The sequence below is a fragment of the Polistes dominula genome, unplaced genomic scaffold (genome assembly GCF_049000335.1).
Source record: "Polistes dominula isolate Pdom_NZ unplaced genomic scaffold, Pdom_raw_medaka contig_31, whole genome shotgun sequence".
Taxonomy (NCBI): domain Eukaryota; kingdom Metazoa; phylum Arthropoda; class Insecta; order Hymenoptera; family Vespidae; genus Polistes; species Polistes dominula.
Genome location: NW_028300925.1, coordinates 346508 through 359183, shown reverse-complemented (window position 1 = coordinate 359183; position 12676 = coordinate 346508). Strand labels below are relative to the sequence as shown.

Sequence of the window (12676 nt, the reverse complement as noted above, 5' to 3'; positions counted from 1 at the left end):
ACATGGTAGTTATGACGGCATTTTCCATAAGGTAGAACACGAACAATGCGCAAAAGTGAATTTTCATTTTTCAATTACAAAAAAGCATGATAATCGAAGTACATCGAATGTAAAAAGTAAAATGGTGAAAAGGTAAAAGGTTTTCAATGATCAATGAAATGATTATCGTTTCGGAAGGGTAAACACCGTTAGAGAATGAAAAGTTTTGGGAAAACTCTCGAAGGCGAAACAAAGGATGAAATATACAGGCTCGTTTTCAACCTACAATTCTCTCCCGTACACAATGGTAAACGCGATATATGCAAATGCGGTTATGACCCTCTTTCGTAGCTCGAGGAGACGGCGAATTCATGAAGCGGCCGGAAAAACAGCGGCCGATGAGCGTGGGAGACCTTAAACCGGTGAAAATGGGATGTTGGATGTGGTCCAATGTGAAGGTAATCGGCAGTCTCGGATTTCATACAAACGGTAAAAACCTAACTTGGAACACGACCAATGAATTTGGGAACACGTACTAACCTTTTTTTACTTCGGCAAATAACAAATAGGTACCTTGGAAAATCGAGTATTCTCCAACGAATTAGCCACTAACTTTATTCTTTCCTCAAGTAAGTATTTAAGAAATTATAATTGTTCAAACCTTATCAAGATATTTTTTTCTTTCTCTTCGAAAATAGAGAAATACAAAAGAAGAGATTGTTTATTCGAAGGAATCGACAACCAAAATTGATGCATCTATATACTTCTTATCTTTGCTCCAGTCGTTCAATATATCGAAAAATTCGATTTTCAATTTTATGATCGAGACAAAATCACGATCTAGTTTTCGCGGTATCGTTTTAGCGTCGTTTCAAAGACCAAGACAAGACTTTCAAATGCCGTCGGTTCAGATTTATGCGAGAAATAATGGGCCGATTTGATTTAGGCGAAAGTAGACGGGAGATCCATAGAGAAAGAGAGAGAAAGGATAAGAGAAGAGAAGAGAAGAGAAGAGATGAGAAGAGAGTAACGGAGGAACAGGGAAAGGAAGAGAGTAAGAAGAGGGTGGAGACCGTGGGGATGGTTTTACTTAAGAAGCTTCCGGCCCACCTTACTTCACTTAGCCCGACGTTCGATCCGGTTGGAGTTTCAAGTAAACATCCGGCCGGGGCACTTCCTGTGCGAAACTCTGGCATATCTGATTTCCTAGCTGATCGTGGTCGAATAACTTTGCTCCTTTAACCCTCATCCCCATAAATTACGATATGAATGCCTGGACTACGATACTAACTGACAGCTTTCTCCTCTACTACTCCACTATAAATTATTCGTTTAAAAAACTTTTTCTCTCTTTATTTTTCAACCGACCATCATTAAAATCATCCTTCTTGAAGAAGAAACGACAAAGTAGGAGTAAAAAAAAAATATATATATATTATGCAGAAAGAAAAACAAAAAACAAACAAAATAGTTAACACGTTCGTTCTCTCGAGTTCAGAAAAAAATTCGGGAGAAAAAACGCGAACAACTCGGACTACTACTCAGAAAACTATGTATTCGTACTTAAATTTAATTCCATGCTAGAGGTACTCGACGATTTTTACGAGTTACCAGTCGGAAGCATTTATTTTTCTAGCGGCTCTCGCATTAGAGAGTTAACGCGAGCTGGCACCGACGAAAGTAATTTCCGCCGCTCCAATGGAGTAGATTGGTTTCCTCTTACTGATATTTAAATGGACTCGGTCGCGCCGGAACGCTTGAAAAATTTATGGCTTCTCCTGGATTGGAATACAGAGGGATATGCTAAATCTTAAAATCCTTTTTCCAAGTAGCTGATACCAATATACCTTATTACTAAGATTTATCCTTCACAACTCACATCGCTCACGTGCTAACGATACTGTCAAATTCAAAGCGCGCGCGCGCACACACACACACACACAAAACCGGCTTATTGTACGCGTTGACAAATATAGAATTATAATATTAACTATTTTTCACAAATGGTAACAAACTTTAGGGGAAAAAACGAGTTTCATAGTCCACCCTTTCATTTTTGTGTACTTTTTCGTATTTTGTTTTTTATCTTTTAAATCGATACATACTTTCACCATTCTACCATCCTCGTTTTAGCACGCGAAACCAAGCTTCGAGAGCGTTAACTATTAGCTGCGCAGCACCGAAACGATAATCGAATCTCACTCTCTCTCTGCGTTCTGTATTCCGTTCCGCAGTCTGACGAAGCTGCCGCACGTAATAACGTTGATCAATTTAATCGGACCGCCATTCGCCTGAAATTGTGCCGTTCAGATTTCGACACCGGTCATCTGAATGGAATATCTATCGAGCGACACTTTCGCCAACGCGCGCATCTTTCCTATCTATCTCTATTATCCTATTTTCCTATATTTCTATTTCTGTCTTTTTCTAATATACGATTAATTATCACGAATCCAGAACTAACATTAAACTACATATAATATATTCAAACATCATACAAAATCGCTTTTTAACGAGTTTCAAAACTTTGAAACGCTTCTCTCTTATGTTTGTGTTTATTTTACTAAAACTTTCAAAGTATAGCAACGAGTAACAATTTTCCATCGAATCTCGAGAATGTGCTACAATGCACAAGCTATAGTTACATCTAACTCCCCTATCACATTCTCTTCTCCTCGTGGCACCTGTTATGCGAAATTGAAACGTGTTTATGGTAAAATAGCCATCATAAACGTCGAGTAGTGTCCATATAGTCAGTCCGTCCATAAACTATTCAATCTACGTACAAACAAAATTAACGATCTTTGCGTATCAACGATATCAACAATTTTTCAGCCGCAAGATGGAAATTTAAGAGAAAAAAAAATTAAAAGATACGAGTTATATACATAACGACTTATTTGCTACCACTACTTCTATATTTTTCATTTACCAACGGACAGTAATATCTCCTTGCGTTCTTTCTACTTTTTAATGAAATAATCAGTTTTCAAGAATCGTTTTATATATTTAAATTTGCTCATTCTTTTATTTCATTTTCTTAATTTTCTTCTTTTGATATAACCGAGGATGACCAGTGCTTCTTATTTTTTCTACACAGATATTTTCGTTGACAAGTATCATTTTTAAAAATAAAATCTAATGTTAAAAAATGTAACAAGTTATAAAAAACTAGTAGAGACCTGAGAATTTAAACGTTATCCTATTGAATCCATTTGAAATCTTTGGAGTCTAGCCAAGTAACGATAACGATAGAAGAGAATACCGTGAGTAGAAGTACTCGAACTAGGCATTAGATAGAGCCTTTCATGAGGCAGGCATTACAGGTCACAATGAGCTACCGTTATGGTGAGTGGACGTACGCGGAAGGCCACGACACGCAACGCTCCGTAACAAAGCAACGGCCGTGGAACGATCTTGCTTATTTCGTATCCAACTGTGGCTCGCGACGGAGATGTTTCAATGCACCGACATAATGGCAACGAGCTAGGTAGCAAGGTAACGTTGAGCTCTAATACTACTACGACTAACTAACTAACTATATGGATACTATCGCTCCAGGCAGAAGGTAATAACTCATTGTCCAAGAGTTCCGCAGTTCCACGAGTCAGGTACTGATGATTTCCTTCCTGCATTTTAACCAACTAACAACTATACCATAGTCCTGTCGATTATCTAAACCTTTAAGAAAATATCTTACAATGAAAGAAAACAGCTGATCTTTAAAATCGTATATAGTAAGACTTTACTTTTTACCCGTCTGAAGTATAATCCATCAAAAAATCGATCGAATTCTACGAATGCAACCGACTTCCGTACCTTTCAGAAATGATTCGAATTTTACTCGTCGCATTTTCAAAGCGATCTTCGTCTACCATCGACAAGGACGTATCGAAGATATGTAGAGGAAGAGTAGGAGAAAAGGAAAAGGCTGCAGAGATAGAGAGAGAGAGAGAGAGAGAGAGAGAGAGAGAGAGAGAGTGAGAGTGAGAACGTTCTTCGTCGTGGCGTGAAGTGTTGGATGATGGAACGCGCCGCTTAAAACCTCGAATCGCTCGAATAGGAAGCTAAAAGGATTTCGATAGAGCTGGGCACGAGCGTGCAAAAGCGTGCAAGGGCGCGCGAGAACGTGCAAGAGCGTGAAAGAGAGGAAAGAATGGATGGATGGAGAAGGAGGAGGAGGAGGGGGAGGGGGAGGAGGAGAAAGGAGAATCTCTCTTCTCGCGATGTCTGAAAATGCAGATGCTCACCACCTTCCATCTATTCCCAATCCTAGAGGGAGAAGAACGGTGGAGAGGGACAGAAAGTCCCTTCTCCTTCCTTCTCCTCTCAACCCTTCTCTCCCTATATTCCTTCCCTACGAACCTACGTCGCGAGCTCTGCCACCGACAGCGTCACAGTCTCTCGCCCGTTTGACAGGAATACGCAATAATCTCTCCGAGCAGTATACGCTCCTGCCTGTTGAACATTCATCACACCTGTCGATTTCTACGGCGCATCTATCTAGACACACCTTCCCGTTCTCGTGCCTCTAAATTATCGCGTCTGCTTCTGCGAAGCAAGCGAGCGAGAGACTGAGAGAGAGCGAGAGAGAGAGAGAAGGTACTAGCTAGCTGGATGGCAAACAATCGCCCTTTCGAATCCCTGCTGAAAATATACCTCCGATACCGTCGCGTCGCGTCGTTAAAGAACGTTACCTGGAAGAGGAAAGAGAGAAATAGAAATAAACCAGATGATATATACGAGCAAAGAGGAAGAGAGAAAGGAAATAAAAAGTAATAGAAAAGAAGAACATATCTCTAAAAACTATCATATCTCATTGTTGTTCTTAAAATATTGTCTAGTATTGTAACTACTATGTATCCATGTACTATAGTGAAATCACCGTTGACCATGTATTGAGAAAAAAAACAATAAAGAAAAAAGAAAAAGAAAAAAGAAAAAAGGGTCGCTTTTTTACAAAAGACAACGTCCATCAGAATGTTGCCTCTTCTCAAAAGCATTGGACCGATGTCGGCTCCATGACGTCGTTGGTGAACATCCGCGAAGCGTGGCAAACGACTTTAACGTTGATGCAAAAATTTGCTTTATGATTTTTACCCTATACTTCCTACGCCGTCGTATAGTATCGTGTCGTGGTAACGCCCGTTGACCATAAATATTCCATAAATATGGAAATAGTTGGCTATTTCGTGAGTGTATCTCTTCGGTGACACCACAAACTAACATTTCGTAATTTCGTTCTTCCTCTTGTTTCTCAACGTTACGGGAGAAATCTTTGAAATTTTCTGAAAGCTTTCGATATATTATAAATGCAATCGCGAATTTATTATAAGGTCCTTTAAAAAAATTTTAACTTTCCACACTAGTTGTTGAACAAATTTTCTCAACACGCGAATCTCATATTAAAGTTAGTTACGCGTCAAATACTGAATTATATTCTCTCAAAGTTAAGCTGAAGGAAATTTGCGGTAAATCTCTCTCTGTTTAAATTTCGAACTATCGTCGGTAGATGGTGAGGCTTGAGAAACGTATTCGCTTTTATTGCGTCTTACATCCCTAAGCATAAAAGAATAATTGAATTCAAGTGTCTCTCCTTATGTTTCTTATTATCCGCTTGCTTGCTCTGCTACGACCTTACTTTCCTTAAAAATTTCATGAAACCGAAATACCTTCTTTCGTATTAACCAAAAATCTTGTCTAACTTTTAACCAGGTTTTATGTTCAAACTACTCTTGCCACGATTTAAATAAATTTTTCACGTATTTCAATGATTATACCATTCGATAGAATGTTTTACCATAGATTTTACAAATTTTCAGCGTGATTAATGTTTGCAGGATTTACTTTTATAATCCTATCGCGAATATAATGCATTTTTTAAATAATTGTTTGTGTGATTAACCATTTAATTTCAAAATTTAACAAATAAAATTTGGAAAATGATAGTTAATATAATAATAGTTAAAGATAAAATGAATATCAAGATATTTTATCTTTTAGCTAGGATTTTATCTTTTCTATCTAAACCGATCGAACTCAAAGCTTCATAAATAGCAACACGTCGTTGCTTCGAACGTTTCCGTAATATTGTTTCAATAAACGAGAAACGGAGGATAATAAATCGTGTTGTAGTTATATATCCCTTGAAGGAGTTTCCGAGTACGCTAGTGGGACAGTTTATATCGATTTATTTAACCCTTTCAGTACGAACGCCGTATATATCCAGTATTCATCTGATTACCTATGTGTACGAGCGCCGGATATTGTTTAACATTGTTTTATTAACACTAAATCTACCACATTGTAAAAAATGCGATAAAAACACATAAAATGTAGATTATTTATTTGTAAATAAAAGAAAATATATTCTTCACTATTCAATTGGTTAAAATTTCATTCTATATTAATTAATTATTAATTAATATATGTTTGTTTTTTAAAGAAGTCATTTGAACGCTTACGATAGGAATATATATAAAATATAGGCAGGTTTAATGTTAAGCACAGTTTTAAGGATCGACCATGTGTTATACGTGTATTTTTGAAGCAGCATTTCGTATAGTAGGAATGTCACGACAGACAGAACGCTAATACCGAAAGGATTAAAAAAGACGACGTTGTAAATCGTTTATTTGCTGTGCATAAATTGTTTTTAGTAAGAAAGAAATGAAAGAAAAAAGGAAGGAAGTAAAAAAGGAAAGATAGAAAAAGAAAATAAAGAAAGAAAGGTGTGAAAAGTTCTTGTCTGAGACGCGTTGAAAGTTCATATCCTCCTCACCTTGTATATTTCTTCCAACTTGGATTGCATTTAAGTTCAGCCAAAACGTTATTTCCAAGTGCGAAGATCCTTCATCGTCTTATGTAGCTTCTTCGCTAGAAACATCTCGAGGTTCCTCCTCCTTTTTCTCTTACTCTTCGAAATGAGAAAGTTAGATCGTGTTTCTATTATAAACGAATTACGAGCAATGTTCCCGTCTCTAAGCTCCGCGAACGAACGTAAATGTTTTCGCGAACACCCACATACCATTTTTTTTTATTTCTTTTACGCAATGCAAATAAATTTGTTTTAACGCATATCACTTACGATCAGTGTTAAAATTCTTATTATAATATTATAATGAAGTAGATAGTAAATAGTCTATCTATTGAAATATTTGTAGAATTATAGTATAACGTACAATCGTCAAAAATTCTTTGTTCAGAGGAAAAAAATCGGTTTGCGTAGGTAGGAAAGCAAACAGAAATTAGAGAACACGTTGATTACTTAATGAATTATTTTCTTTTCATATTATCGTAGAATCTCAAACAAAAAAATAACATAAATTTTGGTGAATTCATTACGAGCGTTGATCCTGTCACATGAGACATGCTTAGGGCAATTGGAGGTGCCAGAGGTCGAGCTGTTTACGACAGCCAATTATAATCAGTCATAGACGGTCAATTAGGCGATCAAAGCTTGGTTTAATGCGCCCATGCATCGAGTTAATGATATTTAACGTCGAATTATAGTAATTATAATAATATTATCTAATTGAAAAATAATTGTTTTATCGAATTTTCTGATCGTGATAATAAAAAGAGAGAGATATAATACATATATTCCTATATATAAAAAAAATAAATAGATTTTGATTATTGAAATCGTTTATAATGGAATTTGTGAAGATCGCGATACACGTTCGTTTACAAAACGAATTCCACGTTTGGCTGGTAACATACAAATATTCTGCATAGCTACTGCTAATGAAAATATGTAAAACGGGCGAACGACCAACTACAATGCCGCGAGATTCTGTTGTACGAAATGTCATAGAATTTGTTACGGTCTTTACACTGCTCTATTCAACGCCCGAATAATCATGACTATCGCTCGAACAGGACGTTGCACAAATTTGGTTCTGTTACGCCACAGATGTACGTACGTACGTATGTATGTACATATATACATGCATAGACATATTTTATTCTTCAGATTATTACGAAATATTCTCTTCCGTTCTGTTACTTTTCTCTTTTAGAGATACTAATTTTGATATATTTCATAAAAATTTTCGTATATCCACAAAAGATATATTATATTATTTCAAATAATTTCTATCCATTCTTCAGACAATCCTTATTAATACAAATCGTCCTAGTTTATAAGGAATTAACTTTTTGAAGACACGTTCTTATTAAAAGGAAACATTCCTAACGTAGGTAAAATCAACGTGGAATATTGAATCTCGTCTCTGGAATGTGATATTCCATTGCATTCGCGGAAACGCCGACGGATAGAGGTACGAGAAGCGTTGTAAAATTCAAGAACCTTTCCTAAGTCTTACGTGTACATATATTTCTTTATACTGGGTGTTCGACTTTATGGATAATGTTCCATTTATCTATAAAAAAAATTATTGAAAAATTAAAATTTTCATCGAAGAATTTAACGTAAGATTAAGCGCAACGAAAGTTTTCATTCTGATCTTTGAATTTGTTGGTCTTTGAGGTAAAGAAAAAAAAAAACGAAATAAAAACAAAATAAGAAGAACACCCTGTACGTACATCCTCTTTCTTTCACGATAGAAGTAGAAGACCGAAGGAACTTGGAAGAGGGTTGGAAAGAGGAAAAGAGAAGGAACGGAAGGCAAGACAGCACCGGCAATAACAGGGTACACGTCATATTAAATCCCGTTGTACTGCTTTCTTATTGCGGCGGTTGATATGCGGCTTTATGCACTGAGAGTGCCTGACACTGGAGTGTATTACTTGGACGAAGGGAGAAGTTGAGGAAAAGGGATGGAAAGTACCTGCTATAATCTTGCCACCACACCCACCCACTTCTCTTTCATTTTTTCTTTCTTTCTTTCTTTATCTCTCTCTCTCTCTCTCTCTCTTTTACACACACACAGTCTCTTTCGTGTCACCAGCAGCTATGCAATCGTCGTCTTTCGAGCTTTCTCCTTCGGACGATTTTCCAACGACCGTTCCGGCAACTTAGCCACGTCTAGACGAACCACCGAGCTTGTGGATCCTCCTTCTTAAGAAAAACGATCGAGGTTGACTCTGCGAAAAGAAAAGACAAGAAAAGAAGAAAAAAGAAAAGAAAAGAAAAGAAAAAAAAAGAAAAGAAAAGAAAAGAACAAAAGATATAGATGGCGACGACTAACATCTCAATGATCGCGAATATCGCGAAAGATCTTTTCTTTTAATCCTAGTTAGAATAACTGATTGCATGAAAATCAAAAGGGATCATTCTAGTTCAACGTATGTTTCGAACGTTTACTACGGCAAATTAACGTCCACAGAGCATATTGAACGCTCTTGCTGGATAAATATGGCCATAGTCGATTAATCTGAGAAGATTATAGCGTTTGACATCGAATAATGGAAGATGGATCAGCGAAACGTTCGTTATCCCTAAAGTCCCGAGCGATTCATTAGTTCTACTACAACCTTCTATACGACTACATCGACGCGTACCTATGATATAATGATACATACTGAAGCGAAGCCTAAAACGTCGATGTTCTAAGCGCGTGATACGAGCTATGTTAGTCCGTACGAACCTATACCTTCCAGTAATAATTTCAAACCATGATGCATATTCGTGTACATTGTTAGTCCCCAAAATAGATGACGCTAGATTTCTGAATAAATCTCTTTTTGAAAGGGTGTTTTGAAAAAAGCTCTCAGAAAAAAAATAATTAAATAAAAAATTAAAAAACGAAATAAACAAAAAATCAAATTATTGTAACAGTTTTATCGGACGATCAAACGTTGTACAAACTAACAGGTATCGCAAGCTTTTGTCGTTTCAATAATACATTTATAGAAAATCTCTATCGATCAAATCCGTAACGTGTTTTGCTTCCATGTCGTGCAAACATAAAGTAGTTTTATTATTGCACATTGACGATGGAATACGTGGGATTAATAGAAGGGATACTCGTTGAAACACGTTCGTTTTACAATATATGTATATACGTATATATATAATGGTCACAATAAATACCTATGCAACATGTTTGCCGAATATATAAAACGTTGGTAAGCTTTAACGAAAAATTTTCATCTAAAGCATCGATGATGGGAATTTTACCTAATTCTCATTTAATCTCAAGCTTAGGATTAAAATTGGATAAATTTAAAAATTGTTTACATTTTAGTTGAATTGAAATCTTTGTCGGCTTATCAAATATTTTTTAAAAATCTATTATTATTATACGGAACAAATATATGATGTGCATGTATAATACAATTTTACTTTTATAAACGAGATCTCGATTTACGGAAAAATTGGCAGAACAGAAAATAAATAAAAATGAAAAATTAAATATCAACATTTTTAAACAAAATCTATTCTTTTATTATCTAACCACTTAAAAGCTACAGTTTCTATTCTATTTGAAACGTTATTCTTGTTGTGTGATAAACTTCGACCCTAATGTAAGTACGTATGTATAACGAGGTTACATGCACGAACTTTGTTGACTGACATAGCCCTTCATGTGCACGATGCGAGTGCTAGGACTTCCGCATTACGTAGACTTCTCCTCGAAGAAGGGAAACAACTAAGGAGCCAAGTACTTACGTTCATCGAGTCTTCGGATGCTTAACTTAGTTTAAGCATGCCTTCATTATAATTACAAACATCTTATTAATATCAAGCAAGAGATAAACATTTTGCATATTTCTTTAGAACACATTTTTTTACAGTTTTAGAAAATAAACATGAAAAAAAAAAACCAACACACAGAGAGTGTCGTGGTGCGAGTTAATGTAAGACCAGGTGAGATACACCAAGTAATGGTGGTTTAAAACTCTCACGTGAACTCATCACTTTCATAGACTCCTTGGTATGATGAGGCTGGCTCAATCTCTTGAGTGACTAGGCCTCAAAGAAGAGCACGAGCCCAGTCTTTCATTATTGAGCTCGGCCAAGAAGGAGAAGAAATCCGATGGGAAAATATAAGGAGTAGTATGGATGAGAGAAAAACGTAATAAACCAAGGAGAGTATAGAGAATGAAATATTCATCTTCTATTTACAAACAAACGAGTTTTTTCTCCTTTTAATAACTCGTTAATGAATTATTTATAATAAGCTATGATTAGAAAATTATTTAACCATAATAAAAGTAATGTATTTAAAGGGCTCCAGAGTTAAGAGGTGAATTAGATACCTATTGTTTATCAATGGTACTTGTTCACACGTTACGTGCTTTTCTCGTTGATTTGAAGTAAAAGAGGCTTTATGTGTGTGGGTGTAACAGAAAGAGAGAGAAGGAAAGAGAAAGAAAGAGAGAGAGAGAGAAGAAAGGCGTCTCGAATTTAACTGAACGGGATTGCTTTTACGTTCAAGCTTAGGCTCGTATCTCCTTCCTTTGAGGTTAGGGTCCCTCTGGGCACCGATTCTCACCGGACCCGGCCCTTTCTTGTGAAATAATGGTGGCCTTTGAGACTCGAGAAAAGCGACAAGTATAAAAAAAACTGAAAGAAAGAGAGAGAGAGAGAGAGAGAGAGAGAGAGAGAGAAAGGGAGAAAAAAGGAAAAAAAAAGTAGTGTTGGTGTGAAGGAGAGTCAAGGCAAGACCGACTACGTCGACATCGACGGCGACTACGACTACGACTACGACGACGACGACGACTAAGACGACGACAAGATAGATGAAAAATAAAAGGAAGGTAACGAAGTGTCAGGGCGACGATCGACGTCCCGTCTAAACACGCTATCGGTCGATCCATCGAAAGCAAAGAAAAATTATCTCACGGACGAAAGCTTTCGCCTTCGGTTTTTTTCATTAAAGCCAATAGCTTTCCACGCCTTTCTCATTTTACGACGAAGATCTCGAGTACTCGTTTATGAATAGACACCTAATCGATAATCGTTAGAATTCATCGTTTCGTTAAATATAAAATGCTAAAAGAAGAAAATAATAAAGATAAGTAAAACGCCAATTGAAAAAACAAATTTATTTTTATCGAATTAACGAACAAAACAGAGTACTTCTTACTAATCTAATTATTTTACTACGACGTTATCAAGTTAGTTTATAACAACAACCGATCTTATCCGGCACAAAATGATAACTTAATTACGTGACTTAGTTTTGAAAGCATCAAGCCCAAGCTTATGCAGATTTCACTTTTCTTTTTGACTTTTTGTTTGCGAATATTCTTAAAAAAGACCGAGAGAATGAGGTAGCTTAATTATGCGAGAGATCTAGCCGGTAGATACAATTGAGAGCCTCTGCTCTGGCTTCCTAGGTAACGAGATCCGGAAGGAACAATGTCAGTCCTAGCGAACTACCGAAGCTCCGCCTCGGACCACTCACAGACCTGACAGTCGTAATTAATACAAGCTTTGACCATCAAGTTGGTGCTGCTGCTCCAGTCATCCTCTATACTTCTCTCTTTCTCTTTCTCTCTCTAGATATATATATGTCTATCTCTTTCTCCTTCTCTTTCCCTTGTTCGTTCGTTCACTCCTTACAAGACACCACTATTTCGAAGGAACGCCAAGGGTATGGAACTTGGCCAGCTTCTATAAAATCGCAAGCTCCCCGGAGTAAAGTATAGGTAAGAGTAGGTATTAAAGCTCAAGGAGAATTTCGTTAACGAATTAATTAACGACTTCAAAGATTCTTCTTCTTCTTCTTCTTCTACATCTCCTTTTTTTTTTTTTTACCTTATCTTTTTTCTTTTTATTTTATTT

General features: G+C 36.5%; 1 long non-coding RNA gene across 1 annotated transcript; it reads left to right on the top strand.

Moving 5' to 3' along the window:
* The first annotated feature begins 2261 nt into the window (after positions 1 to 2261).
* LOC149032936 (uncharacterized) lies at positions 2262 to 4822 on the top strand. The gene is made up of 3 exons (XR_016176124.1): positions 2262 to 3245; positions 3306 to 3477; positions 3541 to 4822. It is a non-coding gene; the product is annotated as an uncharacterized LOC149032936 (long non-coding RNA).
* Positions 4823 to 12676: the final 7854 nt, after the last annotated feature.